Genomic DNA, 22,080 nt, shown 5'->3' on the forward strand with positions numbered 1-22,080 from the left:
TTCTAGCTGTTGGGAAAAATGATTTGATATGCAGACAGTTCAGTACATTTTTAGCTTGCTCTGAATCTAACCACTGGGGAATTTTTTTTAATGCTGAGAAAAGTGTTTAATGAAAATTAATTTGATGGTGTAAAAACATACGTCAACTTGGATTCTGTGAGAACATCCCAACATTTATTGGAAATCCTTAATCCAAAAGAGTCTTTGAAACTTTGACATCATCCCAGATTTTAGGTAGATTTTGTAGGGAGATTTTTTGGCTAAAATGAGTCACGTAGCTCCTCCTTGATATAGTGCTTTTTCCTTTAAGGAACCCAGAGTCATGATTAGTAGTCTATGATATAAGTTGTACCCAGCTCTGCCAATTGACAGACAGGCCAAGATAGGCCTGCACTGTTATCTTTGGCTCTTCCAATACCGTAGACATTTGCCACAGTTAGCCCTTTAAGTTTGAAGTCAAATTAATTAAGACAAGATTTTAAAAATTCAGTTTCTCAATTCCACTAGTCACATTTAAGTGCTCAACAGTCACACGTCGCTAGTGACTATTATATTGGACGGCACAATACAGGTCGTTTCCACTGTTGCAGAAAGTTCTGTTGGACCATGCTGCCCTTGAACTTCACTCATGCCCCCTAGGTAAAAATGTGGAATACGTGAGAATTTTGAATATTTAAAAAAAGATAAAATAGGTATGGGCATAGATATTTAAAGAGTTAACTGTTGTGTTATTTTATATGATATTTAGTTCAGTGGTTTGTAAGAGAAGCTACTGACTAAGAATTTAGGCTTTGGAGACACACTGTCTGGATTCAGATCCTGCTTCACCATTTGCTAGCTGTGTGACCTTGGGCAGATTTTTTAACCTAGGCCCTAGTTTCCTTAACCCTTCAATAGGTTTAGTGAATTTCTTAATGTGGTTGTTAAGCTCAAATTAGATAATGCTTATAAAATACTAAGCACAGAATCTGACACATATAAGCTGTCAACGTAAACATACGGCATCATTGCTATTCTTATTCATAGAAATGTAATTTTTAGCCTCTCAGTACTAGTTATAGCATGTGTGTATAAACACAATGTAACACTTTATTAAATGAATTGGACTTGATAGGAAGGAAACAGAAGGTGACCTCATCCTTTCCCATTCATGTCCCTTTAAACCCATTCTTCTGAACCATTCTCCCTTCCCTTGGGTGAAATAGAGGCCAATGCCATGGGCTTTTCATGTCACATAAGTATCATTTCCAGGTAATTAAATAGTCCAATCCAGTTCAATCCATACACTTTAATCTCTCATCTCATTCCTCCCATCCCAGTTCTGGCTAAAACTCTGAATTGGAAATGGGGGTTTGGATGGTCTCTTTTCCTCTTTTCCCCAGTTCCTGTGTTCCTTCTTCATTTAGTAGGCTGACCCCAGATTTCTGTGATTGGAGATGGATGAAAGAAACACAAAGACTGTTGCTGACTGGTGTGGCTCAGGTGGCTGGGCATCGTCCCACAAAGCAAAATGTCACCAGTTCAATTCCCGGTCAGGGCATATGCCTAGGTTATGGGTTTGGTCATGTACGGGAGGCAACCAATCAATGTTTCTCTCTTACATTGATGTTTGTCTCCCTTTGTTTCTCCCTTCCCTCCCCTCTCTCTAAATTAAATAAATAAATAAATAAACAAAATCTTTTTTAAAAATTAGAAATAGAGAGACTGAAAAGGTCTTCCCTAGCTCTCTTGGCTCTCGACTATTGCCACCATGGCAGAAATACAGTACTGGCTCAAGGTGAGATTTTGTGAGTTACTAGGAGTGCCCCACCTACACTTGTCCCTCTGTAAGTCCCTGACACAGGTGATGCCTCCTACAACCACGCACATACAGTTTCCCCCTCAGCTGCTGGCTCGAGGGCTCCATGCTCCTCAGTTTCTCCCTGTGGGTGTCACTGCAACTTCCAGGTGGGCTTGGCTATGGAATTCATATTTGGTCCTCAGGATACGTACACTTTTGTCCCATCAGTGGTGGGAGTGCAATTGCTTTCCCCATAGTTCTTTTTCCTCATTCTGCTCGCAGGGTCAAGATTTTATGTTTAAACTTTTTCCAGGCAGGAGCCATATACGACAGCCTATGTTGCCTAACTTCTAGGAGGCACAGGTGCAGTTCTCCAGTGGGTCTCTGAAGACCCCCTCATTTGGCTTGGTTGGTGGGAAGTAGAAGCACTTCATACCTCTACGCCTCTGTGTGCGTGTCGTGCGGGGGGATGCACAGCCCACTGATGAGCCTCTCTAAGGAAATCCCCACAATGCACATTCTTAAAGTAGAGGTGCTGAGCCAGGCTCCACCTTTGAGTGTGCCAGGGTTCACACACTGGGCTTACAGTGCCTCAGCCCTGAATCAATGATCTCTCCTCAGCTGGTTTTGACCTCATTACACTCAGCAGTAGGGCCTCTGCTGAAGTTCTAAGACCATGGGAAAATCCATTTAACATTCTGTTACAATTGTTTTCATGGCGGTTGAAAGATTGAAAAGTGGACAAAGTAGGCGCGGTCAATTGTCAGAGATGCAGGAGTTGTCACTTTGTGCTCAGAAGACAGCTGTTGACTAGTACTTCACTGTATTTAGACAAGAACAGAGCAAAACGGTACGTTTGAAGAGGGTCATACACACGGCATTGTGATAAATGGCAGGTGATGGGGTTTCTCAGTGAATTGAAGACCTTTTCATGTTTATAGCTTTTTTCCTGTGGCAGACTGTCTTCATTTTCATTTTCAGAGCTGGTTGGGACATTCGCCTGTGTTACACTGCTCATGCTTGGTAGTGAAAGAAAGGTTGATACAGTGAGAAGGAGATGTTCATACAGTAAAAAGGAAAATGTCCTGTGCTGTTTTTGGCCATAACATGGTTTACAGAGTTAGTAGTTTTGTTAAGACTTTACTCTTCCCGTGTCTGTGAGAGAGATGTCTGCCCCACTGCCCCTGATTAACCGTTCTTTTGTGTTCCAGAAATACAGCCTGGAAGTTAGGTGATCCTCCAAATTAACAATCATTCTGTTCACACCTAAGATTGACACCTGGTTCTTCATCTGTTTTCCTATTCCCCTTCCAACTGGCTAAAGACAGTTCGAATTGGGTACTAAGATAGAAGAATCTACTTATAATTGTTTGAAAGTCAAATAAAGAGATGGGGAGCATACAATATTAGCAATGAGAAAGTAAGCCCGGGACACTCCCATAAGCATGTGGAAGCAATTGTTGGCACCCCCCTCCCAACACAAATAACTATCTTTCCTTGGACCTATGGATATAACTGCTTTAACTACGAGTCGAGGGACAGATGTCTGGTGTCTAACCCGCGGTTGTGGGCCGCGGCAGGATGGCTGTGAATGCGGCCCAACACAAAATCATAAATTTACTTAAGACCTTTTTTTTGCTCATTGGTTTTTGTTAGTGTCTGCGTATTTATTGTGTGGCCCAAGACAACTCTTCGTCTTCCAGTGTGGTCCAGAGATGCCAAAATGTTGGATACCCCTGGTCGGATGATTGATTTTAGTGAAGTTACCTCCTTGGTATACTACACAAATCTGTTGACTTATGCCAAGAGTTACCAATAAAGTTTTATTTCTTTGAATCTTGTTAAAATAAAAAGTTCTTAGGGTCTCAATTTCCTCATCTTTTAATGTGATCATATCAGAAGAGATGATTTAGAAAAGTTATTTTAATTCTGAAGTATATGTTTTTAAACACAGTATTTCAAGCTGTAATCAGTTAAAAACATTCATTTCATACATGTTTGTTATTGCATGAATGAATTTTTATCTTAATGCAAATAAATTTTAGACTCCTTCTTAAAAATTCGGCTATCTAATGGAGAGGGGAAAGATTCCGAGAATGTACTGGTACTACACGGGACTTGGAGGCTAAAACTAGGAAAGACATGTTTTACCCAGTTCAGTTTTCCTAGGGCTATGCCTACTGATGGACTTTGGAGAAGTTTTACTCAGTCATCAGCCACATGAAAGACAGAAGAATATACCTGAGGAAAAATTACTGAATTTTTAAATGTATTTGTGTATTAATTGACTTTAGTATATGTTAGCCTCATTTCTCTTTGGTCAGATTCAATTCCTGGATCATATATATTTAGTGGCATAATTTAGCCTGAATAAAAGGGAACAGGAAATACGAAGAGAAATAACACCTAGTGAGTGTTTAATATGCACTAGGCACTACGCTACATGGTCTGTATGTACCTTTCAGTTAATCCTCACAATAACTTTATCAGATAGACTCCGTTATTAACCCCCTTTTACAGGTAAGGAGATGGGCTCAGAGAAGTAATGCCCAAAGTCACACACCTAGAGCCAATACTATGAGATCAGATGGTCTGACTCTAGAACCAGTAGCTTAGCCTCTACTCTATAGAAAAGGGCAGGGTGTACAACTGAAACTAATATAATATTAAACAGTCATAAAATTAAAATAAAAAGCCATTTATCTTCAAGAAATGGCAGGCAATATTTATAGTTCTAAGAACAGCTTAGGTAAATTTTGACTCACAGAGCTCTATGAGGCTTCTGAACAACATTAACGTTTAAAATTGGGGGCTGGGGGGCGGCTGTTGGAAAGCCGCTCCCAGAGATGACCTTAGGGTATTCCTGGTAACATCAACCTGAGTTCAAGTCTTGGCTCCATTGCTCAATGCTTCAAAATGTAGGCAGCTTTCTGTCTTTATTCCTAAACCTATAAATGCAAACATCCTCCACGGGGTTGTGATGACTAGCAGAGCTGACACATGTACTCGGCAGCCTGGAAAGCACTGTGAAAACATGTGGTTTCAGTAGCAGGATACAGAGAGATGGAGTAGGATAGGTAGATTGTTCAAAGTGAAGAAGTTGTTATATTTTCCCTTTTTAGTACAGTGACTTATCTATTTTGTTTATCTGGACACAAGAACTATCACCTCCTTCATCAAATTATATGCTCGATAAATATTTGTAAATTTATTAAAAGATTGAACAAAGGCCAGGGGCTGCTGTTGGAAAAGCCTAAGACCTAATCCTTGTGTAGCAATTCAATAAATATAACTGGACAGGTTATTTTGGATAAGACACTATGTTAGGCACTAGGTGTAGAGGTGGCCGCTGCATCTTTAGACTTTATGTAGAAGAAATAGTATGGAAAGTGTCATTTCCAGAGCTGGGATTCCTGGCTCTCAATCTCAAAAAGTTACTTAGTTCTGCATTTGTGCATCAATCCATCCAGTTTACACTCAGCTCCACAAGCTCACAGCAGTACTATTTCACAGCGCGCTTTCAGTAGCATGTAGAGTCCCCTTGATTCTGGAGAAGAGCAGCCTCAGGATCTTCTCTAGTGACCTTCAATGCTGGTCATCAAAAACAGGTCTCACTTCTCCAATTTCAGAAAATGCTTCATACCTAGTTAAAGAAATTTTTTTTTTTAACTATTTGTGTTACCTGAGAGATGGATTTTGAAGTAACTAAGAACTAAAAGTATTCCTAAATCTTGATTTTGGAAAAGCAGTAACATATTTTACAAGTACAGACTGATGGTATAATAATGATAGTAATATTAAGTCAGAGATATTTTAATGTATATAGACTGAATAAACAATGACAGCAAATTTCCACTAATTTGCATAAAGTAAATATAGTAACTAAGTTAAATCAATGCTAGCTTCTACTTTTTATACAGTTATATTACTTGGATGTAAATTATTCTTTGCCCTTTGGATGTGGTTTGCTTTTTTAAATAGGTAAACATTTACTTTGACACTTTCCACTTTTTTGTTTAAAATGACATTTTTTCATAAGAAAAAAAAGATGTATGGCAACCTAATTTTCAAATTAGTTTGTTAAAATCCATGAGGTTTTTCTCTACTTGATACGCATCATGGGGTTAAAATGTGCTTTAAAAATCATCTCATTGCCTCTTAAGAAAATAAGGTTTAATTTTTATCCATGTTTTGGGGGGCAGCTGGTTCAACTAAGCTTCATTAACTGCACAGTTATTAATAATTACGAAGACTATTGCCAGGGCTGAGTAATGCACTCCCACAACCCTCCCCGCCCTGTGGTTGGACTTCAACAGGGGCACTTGTGCCCCAGAGGCTCTGTGTCAGAGCCCTAGAATTTCACCGTTCAGAAGACACCCAATTCTCACACTAAGTTGACATGAAACCATTTAGAACCTACTGGGACAGTAACTGGTTGTGTGCGTCTTCACTGCACTGATTCCTAAATCTCTACAAACTTTGTATGTCACGTCTTCTGGCGCTTTCCTGACCAATATATCATTTGTGCACAGTAATGTCAGGGGTTTGGTAGCCATGGATGTTCAAAAGCAACTAATTTCTACTTGACTCTTGAGTACCAGTACCTATGAATTGTTACAATTTGCCACCTAACCTAGAATGTGAAAGATAGGCTTGAACTTTTAAAAATAAAAATTAGCCACACAGGTTTTCTAGAGAGGAATTTTAGGACCCACTTACTAACATCTCAGAGGTGAATCCAGCCATTTGCTGAGTAGGCTGATCTCCGTTGTGTTGTCTTGGCACTCGCCTCATATGTTTCTTCTGATGTGCAAAATAAGCAGTAAGAGCACAACATGCAGTCATAGCATAATATTGATCTCAGTCTTTCCATAACCTTAGGAGTGGATGCTTCCATTCATTCATGTTTTTGCAAGCATGCAATTACAAGGTCTTGACATTTGAGTAAAAGTAAATGTTACGGCAAAAGTTGTATGTTAATAATTTTCCAACATCTAACTAACATTCTGGCTATGTTTTCCATGGTTCAATGAGATTGTGTAAGAACATTATATTATTTTTAAATATCTTCATGTAATCATGTAAATTTTTTTTCTTCTAGGATAAGTTAATCTCTCAGGGCCTAATTTAACAGAGCCTAATTCTAAGAGTGGAATTTGGTGATGCCTAACCTTATTGCTAAGAAAGGCATTATTGCACAGTAATTAGAAATGTGAACTCCACAGTTTTCCACTTGAGTTTGGGTCTCAGGTTTACCACTTAATAATGATGTCATGTCATTAATCAAATGAGAAAAATAATAGTACTTACCTCCCAGGATTCCTTAATTCTACAAACACTTATTGAATGCTGTCTATGTGCCAGAAATTCTGGGACAGAATTTCCCAGAATTTTGCTTCGCTAAAAGAATTTTGCTTTGCTTTGCTAAGCACCCAGAATACAAAAGTTAACACCATATGGCCATTGTTTCCTGGAATTTATAATCTTGTACAGAAATGTTGACTACTGATGACCAGTCCACTCAACTTTATTCTAAATTTAGTAGTAAATGTAGATTTGCTGAATTAGACTCGTCTTAGAAAATTAATGTGCTTATAATGAATATAAATATACTAACTTATTATGTAATGAGTTGGGTGGAATAATGTATAAAAACTTAAGAAGGGTAGATTATAGATGAACACTGATGTTGAAGAGTAGATAAACCATAAACCATCAGAAGGGATTTGTGTGGGCCCTGGCTGGCTGATTCAGTTGGTTGGAGCTTCGTCCTGTGCACCTAAAGGCTGCAGTTCGATTCCCGGTCATGGCACATACGGGTTAATTCTCAGTTTGGGACGCATATGGGTGGCAACCAATTGACATTTCTCTCTCACATCAAAGTTTCTCTCTCTCTCTCTCTTTCTCCCTCTCCTCCCTCCCTCTATCTCTCAAAGCAGTAAACATATATTTGGGTGAAGATTAACAAGTGAAAAAAGAAGGGATTTACGTGGAATATTGAGTGAGAGAATTTTCAATTTAATAAACAGGGAAATTATAAGAAAGCATTTAAGAGAATTGTGGTCTATGCTACCATGGCAGAAATGAAAAGCAAATATTTGTTGAAAATTGCAGTAATCAAGATCACAGAGAGTCTAAAAGTAAATCTCTTTACTTTAAGCAGTGTGCTTAAAAACAAAGAAATAGAAATGTGTTTAAAGAAGGAAGAGATTATAAAAGTAAGATTTTCATGAAATAATCTGCTTGATAAATTGAAAAAATTAAAGAACATTAATGATTTTTTAAAAATCCATATAGCTCTTTGAGTTACAGTCCATCTCAAATTCAACAGCCTCTCGTCTCCTTTCCTAAACCTAGTCTCCACCAAATCCATTAAATGATATAAAGCTGGTCTCTGAACCATTCAGATGCAGTATCTTTTCATTAACTATATTCAAAATTTAAATACAGAGATATAAATTATAACTGTTAAAGTTAAATAATAGTCTTTAAAGGAACATATTATTAAAAAGAATTCCACTGTCAATTGTATTATGGAGTAATTTTAAGTGAATCACAGAACTTACTATTTAAACATACTCTCAAGGGAATTATTTGAAAATTTAAAATATTTTTAAGTGAATAGATTTAAAATAATTTTAAGTGAAGAAATTTGTTTTATATATTCAGGATTTAGAGGACACCACTAAATTCTTTTGCACGTTAACTGGAGAATCATAAATGTAAGTTACAAATGCTGTGTTTGAAGAGCCTTTCTTTTCGAGAAGCACTCTGCCTCTCTTGCATCTATGGAGCTATTCTGAATGGGAAAGAGCCAAGGAAATTTTCAAACCCTCGGGATACCTCAACACCCCTTGCCCCCTGCACTTTGCACAAACAGGCAACCCTCACCAATTAGACTGCCTCCCTAGAAGGAAATGGCTGCAGCCTCCCAGGCACCAATTACAAATTCTGGTTAAGAGTGTGGCCTCTGCTGAACCCCATTAATTCTCCAGGCTGCTGAAACATCATCAATAAAAAAATCAAATCGTGACGCTGAATCGTAACCGTTTTTAGCTGGGAAAGTGTGAGGATGGCGATGTGATTGTTTGTCAGCTTGCTCTCCCAGGACAGCACGGCATTGCCCATGCTGTGTGGTTGGATAGATACAGTGCAAAATTGAGAGACACAAGGTCAAACTCTCTATTTGTTAATATTTTGAAAGCCTGGGGAATACTTGGCTATGTGTTGTTTGAGGCATTTGAATAGATATCAACATACAATTACAGAGGATTCCGATTAACCTTTACTGTTAAAGGTGAGCAAAGTGGTAAGCTTATATTATCCTCTAAAATAACATCTGGAAGGCTATAAAATGAGCCATGTGCTGCTGGGTGAGAAGAAAGATTTCGAAACACTCGAGAACCTCTACAAAGAATTGTGTGACTAGCAGAGATTATGAAGAGGAAGCCCCCCGTGAAGATGAATTTCAAGATGCTCTGGGATGGACAGTCAAAGTGATTCTATGCTGGTATTGTACACAAGTGAGAGTGGTCTGTTCAAGTGCCATTTCGCCTGCCTTCGGTGAAATTACAAGCGAGCGCTATGTACAAAGCGGGCATGAATGCATATTTTGCAGCCTCACGGCCTACCTCTAACCCTAAACCTTTGCCATATTCTAAAGAGTAAATTAAAATATTTAAACTAAGTGACATTTTGGGGGAAAAATATAGTTGGAGGACTTTTTTTTCTATACTGGAAACAAATGAAGACATTGACCAAAATAATCCATACATAGCGTACAGATGGTATTAATGTCTCAATTTCAATGATACTCAGAGCTGCCTCAAACTGTATCATAAAATGCATTGAGCCATTCATTTCGGAGAGTCACAGTGGAAAGTAATATTGAATGAACTGGGACATAATAAAAGCACAAGTTTTTGCCTTTGGCCCCATATTTGAAGGTAGTAGCTGTGGAATGAGGAAGGTTTCATAAATGAAATTGGAACAGTTTTGGTTTTGGCAGTGGAGTTTGAACAAATGCTGAAAAAAGTGTACTATTAGCCTTTCGCCCGGTGTTAAAGGCACTTTGCAATTCTGTCCCTGTACCCTGAAAGTGTCCTATTTTACAGCCAGGAGGACTTGTTTGTTGTGTGTTGTCCACACCCCGTAATTGTCACCACCATGTATTTGTCTGTGTAGAGTCCATGGCCTATCTCTGTGCGCCCAACCCGCTATTTAACATCCAGTGCAGCGTTCCTTCCACTCTGAGTGATGGATCATCTCTCACTACTTCCAGTGGCTTAGTACTTTCTACCTTGTTTAATAGTTGTTGGTAAACACACGTTACCTACATGCACAAGGCTTCTTGAGAGTAAAGTCCTTCTCTGATTGACTTTTCCAGGCTTTATAGTAACTATAACAACAATAATTACATAGAGTCCTAATGAATATTTATTAAATGAATGCTTGAATTATAAATTATAATATTTGCTACCAAAAATATTTGGAGGAAATTGCAAACGTTTCATTTGTCCCTCACTGAATTAGTTATTTATTTATGTGTAACACATTACCACAAAACTTAGTAGCTTAAAACAACGCATAATTTTATCTCAGTTTCTGTGGGTCAGGAACCCTGGCTTGACTAGGGATGGCTGTTGGTCTGAGGGCCTCAGTTCCCTGTCTCTTGGCTAGAAAGAGTCCTCCGGTTTCTTGCCATATGGCTTCTCCAACATAAAAATGTTTTCATCAAAGTACGCAAGCCAAGAAGGCAATATGGAAAATCTGCTAGCAAAACAGAAGTCTCGATCTTATGTAACCTAATTATGGAAGTGACATCCCTGTCACCTTTGCCATATTCTATTGGCTAGAAGTAAGTCACTGGTCCCATTCATATTCAATTAGAAGGGGTTACCCAACTATGTGAATACCAGCAGGTGGGGCTCACTGGGGGCCGTTTGAGAGGCTGCCTATCAGTTTTACTCAAAGCCTTTTGCTCACCATGCCCTTTAAGAACTAGCTCCCTGCCCTGCCTTGTGCTGTTGTTTGCCTTATATTAGACTTCTGAGCTTACGAAGCTTGTCAATTCTCTGAGGCCCAGATCAAATGTTACCTTCTTTCTAAGGTCTTCTTTGATTCCATGTATTGAGGTTATTTCCTCCTTTCACTAGGAACCCATAATCTTTTGTTTCCTTTATAATGGCTCATATTTCATTTTGAATTCACCAGGATAAATATGGCCGGTCACCTTTAACTGCCATTCATTGTTTTCCTACAGAGAGTGGGGAAAACATACAAAATCAAGGTTAGCAGACTTATTTTCTAAAGGCTATGTCTATTACAGGCAAATAGCACGGCAGTTTGAGTGAAAAGATAATAGATAACAGGACATAGGTTTTAGAGAACCTACTAGAGCTAAGCAAATGTTGTCATTTATCTTCCAAATTTTAGGATTAAAAGCAATAACCAAGAAGAGACCTCTAACACAGTGCCTGTGTTTAATCAATAGTTGATGTTCAATCAATAGTTGGGAGTTGAATCAATGGTTGATGCCTTCCTTTAAAATTTTCTTTTTCCCTTTCCCAACTTATCTCCTCATTCACTGTTTGAAAAAGCTGCATGAATTATAATACCGGAAATGTTAAAACCATTTATTTAATCATTTGATAAGTTTTCAAAGAACTATTGAGCATTTTCTAGTGCCAGGCATTATTCTAGACATTAGGGATATAACAGCAAGCGAACTGGAAAGAATACCTTTTCTTGTAGTGGACCTTGCACTTAGTGAAGGGAAGCAGATCATAACCAATTGTGGCAGATGGTGACAAGTACTTTGAAGAAAAATAAGGTGGGAAAGAGGATAGAATGATGAAGAGGGCACTGTTTTATACAAGATGATAAAGCGTATACCCAAAGGAAGTGAGGGATTAAACCAGGTATTGTATATATCTGGTAGGACAAAATTCAGGAGGAAGGAAGAAAGCAAAGGCCTTATAAGTGGGGACATGACTGGTGTTGGAGGAACAGCAAGGAAGCCAGCAGAGCTAGAATGGAGTAAACCAGGGGAAAATGGTAAGGGGTGAAGTTAGAGAGCTAGCTGGGGATAAAGATTTAGATGGTAGAGCAGATCATGAATGATCCTCCAGTTCACAGGCAAGACTAAGGCTCTTAGTCTCAATAAGACGGGAGTCATTGCAGGACTCTCAGCAGAATAATATGGTCTGACAAATATTTCTAAAGGGTCACTTTAGCTGTTATATATGAGAAGAATTTAGGAGGCTGGGATGAAAGGAGAGGGAACAGTATGTAGGCTACACACCCAGTGAAAGGTGATGAAATTTTGAAGTAGAACCAACAAGATTAGCTGATGGACTGGAGATGGGATATAAGAGAAAAGAACTAGTAAAAGATGAACTCTAGACTTTTGGCCCAGGTCACTGTAAGAATGGTGTTCCCACTATCTGAGGGAGAGACAACGCAGGGAGGAGGATCGGTAGTTTGGTTTTGAGCACACTGAGGTTGAGATCCCAACTGAACATTTAAATTGAGATATCCAGTGGAAAGTCGGCTTTATGGGGTTCAGGAGAGAGGCTACATTCTGAAGATATAGATTTGGGAGTCGTCGGCACGTGTATAGTATCTAAGAGACCAACCGAGGACTAAATACTAAATGTGGCCAGAGAAGAGAAAAGGGCCCAGTGGGACAGGTTAGTAAGAAACCAGGAAAATTCCCTGGCAAGTGGAGTGAGGAAACTGAGACAGATTGTTGGCCAACCTGCCAGAAGGACTGAACAATTAATAACCAGCTGATAAATCACAAGACTCTGTCCTCCCTGACCAAAGACACCTAAGAGCAGATGTTTAAGTCACCTTGGGGAGATAGATAACAACAACAAACACCACTCAGAGCCAGACTAATCCAAGGGAAAGGTAAAACTAACCAGAGAATGACCCCGAATGCCATTAAATGCTCATTTTATTACTTTGGCATACAAAACAACACACCCCGAAATCGAATGAATATTCTGTTGAATATTGCCCTAAAATCCCGACCTGAGATACCATCCTCAAGACAAAGGACGCCAGTGCATACTCTTTTTTGAGCACACCTGCACCCCCTTTCCTTAGGCATGTACTTTGCGTCTTTCATTTTAAGCCCTAAGGGTCCGGATGAGACTTGCACCCAGGGGAGCAGTGGGCAGCAGCAGTTCATCCCAGGTTTACCCGCAGTCCTGTCTCCAGGGACACTTCCTTTGCCTACTGTCACAAGATTTGATAAATTTACTCTCACTTTCACCTGGACTCATGTCTTGAAATTTTTCCTTTATAAGTCAAGAACTTGGAGGTCACCTGACCTGCAAAAGTCCTGGACCACGCTGGGGCGGGGCCAGCCCCCAGGGTGGAAGTGGTCCGGTAACACCAGGGCCCTTCTGCAGCTCTCCAATGACGAAAAGCCCCCCTTCACTTGGAATGGCGCAGCCTTGTTCACCGATTCTTCGGCAGGGTTTCAAGCTTTTGGCTCTTCAGAGGAGTAGGGCACGCTGCCTACTTACTTTGCTGATGGGAGGCACTTTCTCCTGGGAGAGTGGAAACCAAAATGTGGTGAGAAAAAGCCTGAGGTAACACCCTTAGCAGAGGAGAAGAGTAAAGGGAAATTATGACTGGTGGCTGTAAGATTTGTGTGATGATCAGCTTCAGGGCTGGCAGCCCCTACCAGATGGGCACCCATCAGCTTCTTAGGGGAAAGGGACCATCTTGCCAGTTGAATTCTTTCATCTACATTTTTTTTTTTACTGGCAGTATTTCAGAGAACTAAAAATTACAGACAGTAAAACAGTTAAAATACTCATTAAACTTAGAATAAAAATAAGGTAGAAGAGTTAAATAAAAACTAAAGGGGACTGTAACTGGGTTAAATAAACGACTTCTTCTGCAGCAAGAAAACCATGAGCTAACAACAGTTAAGATAAAGTAAATTTTAAAATTAAAGGTCAGATAGAATTAAAAAACAACCCAAACAAGCTAAAGTGATGAAAAAGAAAGTAAACAATGATTTTAAAGCCCAAGAGGTTAACTAATCAACACCAGCTGAATTAAGTAAGAAGTAGCACAAGATCTAAAGATCAACCCAGGGAGTCTCTCAGGCTAAGACCGAGAAGCTGACACACGTTTCTCCTCCCTTGGCCTGGGTTCTGCTGGGTGAAGCAGGGGCCTTGATATTTCTCACCATACCTCTTCTCTCTAATTTCTGGCATCTTTTGGGGGGTTCTGCAGCAGAGAGCTTCCCCATCCACCACAGGAATGTGTCTCTGGTAGCCATCTCTCTTGGTTGTGACTTTAATCTCTGGCTGTAACTGATGGAGGAGAGTTGAGTACCTGCCTCAAGTCAGACCAATTAAGTGTCTCTTTCCTAGGAATCTGGATTTGTGACCAAGACCCACCCCATTAGGGCTGGCTTCTTTAAAAATAACAACGATAATAATAGTAATGATAAATCATTAATATTTATTAGAGATTTATAAGACATTGATCTTTGAAAGTGTTTTCTCAATTTTTTTTAATAATCTTGTAAGGTAGTGCTATTATTGATGAGAAAACTGAGAGTTTAGAGAGGTTCAGTGGCTTGTCCAATGTCACCCAGCCAGTAAATATCAGAATTAGGATTTAGACTCTGAGCCCACGACCTTATCCTCCATGCCAGATGGCCACTTCAGAAGAGAGGAGACAGAAGCCTGGGAACTGTGGGATGACCATCTTCCCCGACGTGAACAGAGAACAGAGAATGAATCGGCACTAAAGTGATATAGGAGCCAAATGAGAGAGAGAGATGCCTGAGCTTCTTGTTGAGCCTAGGTTCTGCTCTACTACCCCATGTCATGAGTCCCCACTGCTCCCTCATAATAAATTTTTCCCTTTGGGGGTTAAGCCAATTTAGTTGAATTTCTGGAACCTGCAGTCAAGAATCCTAACTAATACAAGAACCTTTCTTTGACGTGGGCAAGAGAGGGCCTCAAAGCTTCAGGCATCCCTTGTTTGCCTCGCTTCTCTCTCTTGCTTGGAAAAAAAAAGGCTTCTCTTGTCTGGCTCTCAGTCTCCTTTCTCTGCTACCTTCTTCCCAAACTGTGGGTCGTTTGAGTACTGAGAGGAAGCAGAGTTTGCCACCAAAAAATATGGCTTTTGGCATATTATTTTAAGCTGGTTATTTTTAAGAAACAATAGACAAAGAAAGAACCTTTGACCTTTCCCTAACTAAAGGCCTAAAAAGTTTAAATAAAAGATCTGCTCCAGGAAGGGAGCTATGATCGTAGATAACTCTAGTTTAATGTGAACTAAGTGTGATAGGGAGGAACCTAGCAAGGCCCTGTTCCATCAAAGTCCTCTCCGTGTCCCTGTTAATGATGGCCCACCAAACCTTTACCAAACACTTGCTCTTCTGTCTGCGTGTGAATTGCTTTTCTGCCCTTTGAAGTCCCAAAATAATGCCACTAACTCCCCTTTCCTTAGTTCAAGTTGGCATATAAGTTACAACTGCCAAATCTATCCTCTCCTCGGGTCCCATATTCTTAAGGAACCCCTGTATGTACATTTGTAATAAATTTGGTCATTTTTCCCAGTTAATCTGTCTCACATTAATATGATTATTAGTTCAGCCAGAAAAATTCAGAAAGGCAGGAGAAAACTATTTTTTTCCTCCCCCATAATACAAAGACAATAGGCTTGTCTTATGCTCCTAAATCACTTTAGGTATTTTACAAATGCCAGTTCTCAATAAAATACTTGTTTAGGTAAGTTGATATGACAATGTTGTTGAGAAAGAAATAACAGGTCCAAATGGAATCATTTGTCCTGACCAAATCAAACGAAGACTTAGTTGCAGTTTCAACCTTTTCCAGACATGTGGCCCCTAAAACGCCGGTCTGAAATTTCCTGATTAGCAGTAGTGAGTTTATTTGCATGATAAGACTGGTAAGGTTTCTTTTCTCAATAAAAAGATTTACTGGCCTAAAGCATTTTTTCTTTCTTTATCTCTCTCTCTCTCTCTTTTTTTTTTTTTTTTGCTTGAAAAAACCCCAGATCTTCAAATTTACTTACTGAATTTTTGGTCTTTAAGAATTTATATGTATTTCCCTATACAAATGTGGCTTCTTCATAAAGTATGTACTTGGGAGTGATTTAAAAGTCTGTCTTGCTAAAATTAAAAGGTCACATGCTATATAATTCAGCTTATATGAAATACTCAAAGTAGGTAAACCCATAGAGACAGAAAGCAGAAAGCTAGTTGCCAGAGACTGGGAGCAAGGGGTGATTGTGAGTAAGTGCTTAATACACATGAGTTGTTCAGGGGCGGGGGGTGGGGGGTGATGAAAATGTTCTCACACTAGATTGAGGTGATGTCATACAACACTGTGAATGTACTAAATTCCCTGAATTGTTCACTTATAATAGTTGATTTTGTGTTATGTGAATTTTAACTCAATTGTAAAAAAATTAGCAATAAAAAAATCCTAAATTCTGGAAGAAATAAAAGGCTATCTTTCATTCAACTGGCAGCCATGTGAGCTTGAAGTCTTTGTGTTGAGGATGCTGGGTCCATTCGGGGCCTCATGGCCAGGGGCTTCCTCACCACTGTTGTGCCACCTTACAATTTTTTCTGCTGAAAAATTGGAGTCAGAGCTCTCCCCAGGGAGCGTGACTCTGCAAGACGTCCTTTGTTTCATTCCTACACAGTAATCTATGTGAATTATAGCCAAAACCGTGAAGAGAACGAGGCTTTTCTCTAGTCTTCTTTATAAGTGTTATTTTACAGGATGTCTTGAGAAGTTCTGTGGAGTCACTACTTTATAATATCTCTAATGCCTAACCAGGAAGCACACCTGTTAGTTCCCCGAGTGGGAAAGGAACAGTACATGTTTTTGCCACCACTGTAAATCATCTGATGTGTTAAACAGGAAGGATGATGACCTCAAGGGAGGATCAGACAATGTCCTCAGTGCTTGAAAATTATACTCCTCTTTCTATTGGCCCTTCTCGAATAAAAACAGTCTGAAAGTTCTTCCTGGAACTTTAACAACAGGGCAGGAATGGGTCTTTATCATCACAGACAAAGGAGCCAACAATGTAGATGACTACCTAATGTCATCTTACTTATAAAACAGAGACTTTACTAGAAAACCCCACTCATGGATGTCTGTCTCTGAGAGGTCAACTTTTCATCCATTGGATTACAAAAGGAACCATTTATTTATCACTTTTTGAACCTGGCATGGAAATAAGACTCTCCCTGATTTTTGGACCAAAATTCTCCTGAAGTTATTTCTTTATTAGTGTTCTTGGAAACTCCTTGTTTACAAAGCTCAGGTGGCTTTTAATTCTTGGCCAAGCTCATATTTATCAAACAAAATAATCAGATGAATCACAGACTTTTAGAACTAGAAAGCATGCAACTTCCTCCTTTTCAAGGAAGGATTCAGAAAATGAGATTCAGAGAGATTGACAGGCCTTTACTGGGGCAGGAGAAAAATAGTGGCCAGAAATGTCTACTCCTTGATGCCACAATGTCCCCATTAGACCACAGAGCTCAGTTCTTTGGAGCTCCTAGGATTAGATATTGTTTTAATTGGAAGGAAATAAAGATATTGAGGGGCTTAATGCCCTCTTTACTCCTTTAAAACAACAAGTGTTTTATATTACCACAATTCAATGATATATTTCATAGGGTCATAGACCCATGGCACTTTCAAATCTTTCAAGGCTGTGCCCTGCCCAACCCTTTTCCTGGCACATGGCTTTTTCAATGCCATTTCTTCTAAGAGGACATGGCCTCTGCTCCAATGATGGGAAACACCACTTCATGAAGCAGCACATGCCATTTATACATGTCTGTGCTTGTATTCTCTTTTACCACATAGGCGGAGCCGGGGTCACAGCATATATGCATGTATTTCAGAGTCTGCTTTCTTTTGCAATTGACATGACACACACACTTCATATTTATACAAAGTCTTCATTATGGTAATTGTAAATGCCTTCATATTCTCTATAATTTCCATAATCAAAATGTATATAACCAAGCTTTAATTCCTTAATAAGTAGAATTCAATCCTATTTGGGTTTGGGAAGTTTGATTATGAGACCATAAATAGTTCAAGAATTAATTTTTACTCCTTGGCTCTAACTGGATCTTCTAGAACAGAACTCAGTAAATCTAATCCATTTTACACGAGGTAGTTCTTTTCGGTGTTTTTAAAATGCTATCATGTTTCCTCTTAAAACGTGTCTTTTCCAGGGTAAACATCCTGAGCTCTTTCGGTCCTTTCAGACAAGCTGTGGTTTCCAGACCCTTCATCAGATCGTTCTCCTCTGGATAAGCTCCAGTTTGTCAACGTCCTTTGAAAAGTATAGTGCCGGAATTAATTACTGTAATAACAACAGTGATAATAACCACCATTTATTAAGTGGGCACAATGTTCCAGGAACTGGGCTAGAGGCTTAGCTCCATTTAATCCTCACAAACCCTCTAATGTATGTGTTATTATTCTTATTTTTTTTAGATGAGGAAACCAGTTTTAATTTGTTAACTAACTTGTCCAAGGTCACACAGATAGGAAGTGGCAAAGCTAGAATTAAAACATGCTTTGTGTTCTGAGCCACTTTGGAACACTCCAGAATTTTCCAATCATGCAAAACCTAGAGGCTGGATATTAAATTTTTGTGATGGCACTCTAACCCTGCATTATCTTGTTCGGTGATTTCATGTTCATGGACAGTGTGACAAAGCGCAGTTCCTCTGGGAGGTTTAAACACACCCATTCCCTTGTTTACCAAATATGCATCGAGTGCTTACTACCTGCCAGGCACTACTTCAGATGGCGACAATACAGACAGAAGCAAGGTAAACAGATGTCCTTTTTTCACGGAGCTGACATTCTGTTGGGGACACAAATGTCCCCCACATCTAATTCATAATGTAGAATTAGATATTCTACAAGTAAGCAAATAAATAAATGTGGTAATTTCAGATAGTGATAAGTGCTGTAAAAAGATGAAGTAATGTGCTAGAAAGTGCCTATGTTGGGGAGCAGAGGAGAGACAATCAATATAGAAGTTGGAGATTTAGGGAGGCTTCTGGGAAGAGGCGATATCTGGTCTTAGATCTGAATGCTGAGAAGGAACCAGCCTTATGAAGGTCTGAGGGAAGAACATCCAAGGCTCAGGGAACAGCAAGGGCGAAGGTCTTGGCACCAGAGTAAGCTTAGTGAGTTCAAAAAACATACAAAGACCCATGTAGCCAAAAGCAGAGCAAGAGATGGAAGAATGGAGGGGGATATCTTCAGAGATACAGGTAGGTATAGATCACCTAAGGCCGTGTAGTCCCTACAAAGAGTTTTGGGTTTTTTCTAAGTGTATTGGGAAACTTAAGCTGGGTTGTATACAGAGAAGTAGACTGGCCTAATTAACCTCTTGATAAGATGACATCACTATGGTATAAACGTGGAATATAAGGGGCAGGAATGAAAGCAAGGAGATGAGTCTGCGACAGGTTCTTACAGTGGCGCTGGTAAGAAATGATGGTGGTTCCAATCAGGTGGTAGCTGATTCAATTATAGCTCAGATCAGTGGAGAGAGAAATGAATGAGTTCATAAGAAATGGAGGAAGGGTAGACAAAAATCCCTGGTAAATTGAGTGGTGTCTCTCTGGTAAGAGACAGGGAGATATTCAACTCTTAGATTTGGAGGTTGGTGAGAGTGTGGTACATACTATGTGTTAAGTATAGTATTACAGGTGTATAGAGATATACCCTATAAAGACCTCTATATGTTGTACTTTATACAGGCCATTTCTAGCGATTAACTAATTTATTTCTCACCAGAGTCCTATGGGGTAGCTAGTATTTCTGACAATGAAACTAAGATTTATAAAGGCTAAATAACTTGCCTCAGGTCATGAAGATAGTGAATCAGGAAGCCAAGATTTGGGTCCAGGTGTGCCTGGCATCTGAAGCAGTGCACTTTCTCCTGGGCTACAGTGGCCCCCCTGGGGCTCTGCTCGAGATCACAGCTGCCCACACAGTGAGAGGCAGTTAAAGAATTTCACAGCCAAACATCTATGGAGTCACATGTGAGGACATGTTCTATTATCAAGAGTCTCCATGTTGGTGGACCTCCCTCTGGTTTTTTTAAGGGCTACATTTCAGTCTTGGAAAATTTTTCTGTCTAAGGGATGTAGGCACATTGGGTGGAGTCAGAAGTAAATGACATGATGAAGCATATGGAGAAAATGACTTCTGGGAACTGATGGAAAGATTGCAGCTTAGCTCAGTGATGACTAAAGAGGATATCAGCCTATAAATATCTCAGGGGTGGAAACAGCAGGAAGAGGGATTTTTTTTTTTCTCAGAAAGTGGAGGAACTATGTGAAGGGACAGGAGAAAAATAGAGTTCTTGAATTTGCTCTTAACTCAATAATGTTGGTAGCTTATCATAACTTTGTGTCTACATATTCTCATCTCAAAGGAATGAGTTACGATTGAGTGAAAACCAATTACCCATGTAGAAAGGCATCCAAATCCATAGAATATATTTTTCCATCGATTTATTTTTTTACTTGATGAATATTTATTAGCATTCTACTTTGTAATAGGAGGATTTGGGGCCAAAACTGGTGTCTATTTTGTCTTTGTTTTATTTGAGAGTTTTTGGGTTTTTTTTGTTTTTTGCTGGTTTATACTTCTTTTCTTGAATAGCATAGAATTTCTTTTATCACCATGTTTAAATGTTACAGGATGAAGGAAATTTCTTTTAATACAGCATTTTTGGCTAATTAAACTCGTCCTCCCCAAATTACAGTTGACACACACTATATTAGTTTCAGGTGTAGAAAATAGTAACTGGACACTTATATAACTTACCAAGCGATCACCCTGATATGGTGTCCACTTTGAGTATTTTCATTTTACAATGAAACCATTTTATTAGTGGTACAACTATTGTCACGTGGGTTCCTCCACAATAATTGTCTATAATCAGAATCACTCACACACTGAAACATATTAGCTCTTCTAGTGTTTTGCAGTCTTCAAGGAGTCTGGGGAGCGAGGGTAATGCTGGTACCATGGGTCGCCGTTGGCCTGAACAATGCCTCACTCTAAAGAATGGGGGAGGCTTCCATTTCAAACACAGGCCAGCCATTTCCTTGCATTTGCCACAATGTACGTTTGTCTGAACATTTGTTAGTGAAATGAGAAAACACGGCTGCTTGATAACACAGGGACAACTGTGTGACACATTGGAAGCATTATCTGCCTGGATACAGTGTGGAAATTATATCTATCGGGATGCAAAGTTGGAGAGCCACAGTTTGCCAATGACATCCGGGCTTCTTATTAAAAAAAAAGCTAAAGCTGCCAAAGGAAAAGCTTCATGAAAAGTGCACACCTGTCCTCTTCTGACACGTTTGAAGTACCACAGTCTTTTTCTGATATGTCTGGCCCAACACCCTCGCTTCTCCAGCATGGGTGGGAGGCCAGTCTGCAGCCTAAAGGTTAAAAAGAAATCTAAAGGAATGTGTTGTCTTAATGGGCTTGGAATAAACTCCTAAATGGCACTCCTCCTCAGTGTTGTTTATAAAAGTTACACCTGCAAAAATGGAACGGAGTCCAGTGAGGAAGGACATAACGTTTAGCTTGAATATCTGAAAAATGAGTGGGGTGTTGCCATCATCCCTGGAGGCTCTGGGGAGTCTAGTTTGTAAGTGAGCATTGTTTCCTGTGCATCATCTTTGAGTTGAAAATGAGTCACACACTCATAGAAAGAATGGTACTATCTTCTTTTGTCTAGCTCTGTATGCTTTTGTGGTTATTGAATTTGTCTTAATGTGAATCTTGATTGTTTCCATTTTTGAGGCAAGTTATTAGAATTTGTTTTTAAGCTGGAACAGGATTTACTTAAATATATTGTCCTTGATTCATAAGTTGATTCACAGCCAGTGTATACAATTACAGAAAACTTCTATGGGGGAAAAAACCTTTTAGGTTCATATAGCCATCTAGAAGCATAGGTTGGATTCCAAGTATTTCAACTAATTTGCTTTGAAAATAGTGTTAAGTGTAATGTGTTGAGTGTCTACTCTGTATCAGCTACTGTGCTATATGGGGTTTTTTTTTAGATTTTTTTCTAATGCATATAACATGCCTAAAATTCAGTTATCAGTAGTCCTTTTTTATAGCAAAGATGAAAAAAGGGTAAGAGAGGCTAAGTAACTTGCTGGAAGTCACAGAGCTGGTCAGTGAATGAACTTGGATTCATACCCATTGCTG

The 22,080-nt window shown here is 39.3% G+C and overlaps 1 long non-coding RNA gene across 1 annotated transcript in view; it reads right to left on the reverse strand.

The window, feature by feature from the left end:
* Positions 1 to 618: 618 nt before the first annotated feature.
* LOC112322130 (uncharacterized) overlaps positions 619 to 22,080 on the reverse strand; it is a 31,047-nt gene continuing 9,585 nt past the window's right edge. Inside the window, exons 2-3 of the long non-coding RNA XR_002976612.3 lie at positions 10,878 to 11,036; positions 619 to 5,423 (exon numbers count right to left, since the gene is read on the reverse strand). This is a non-coding gene — a long non-coding RNA (uncharacterized lncRNA). The remainder of the gene's footprint in view (positions 5,424 to 10,877; positions 11,037 to 22,080) is intronic.

Source organism: Desmodus rotundus, chromosome 3, assembly GCF_022682495.2.
Source record: "Desmodus rotundus isolate HL8 chromosome 3, HLdesRot8A.1, whole genome shotgun sequence".
Classification (NCBI taxonomy): domain Eukaryota; kingdom Metazoa; phylum Chordata; class Mammalia; order Chiroptera; family Phyllostomidae; genus Desmodus; species Desmodus rotundus.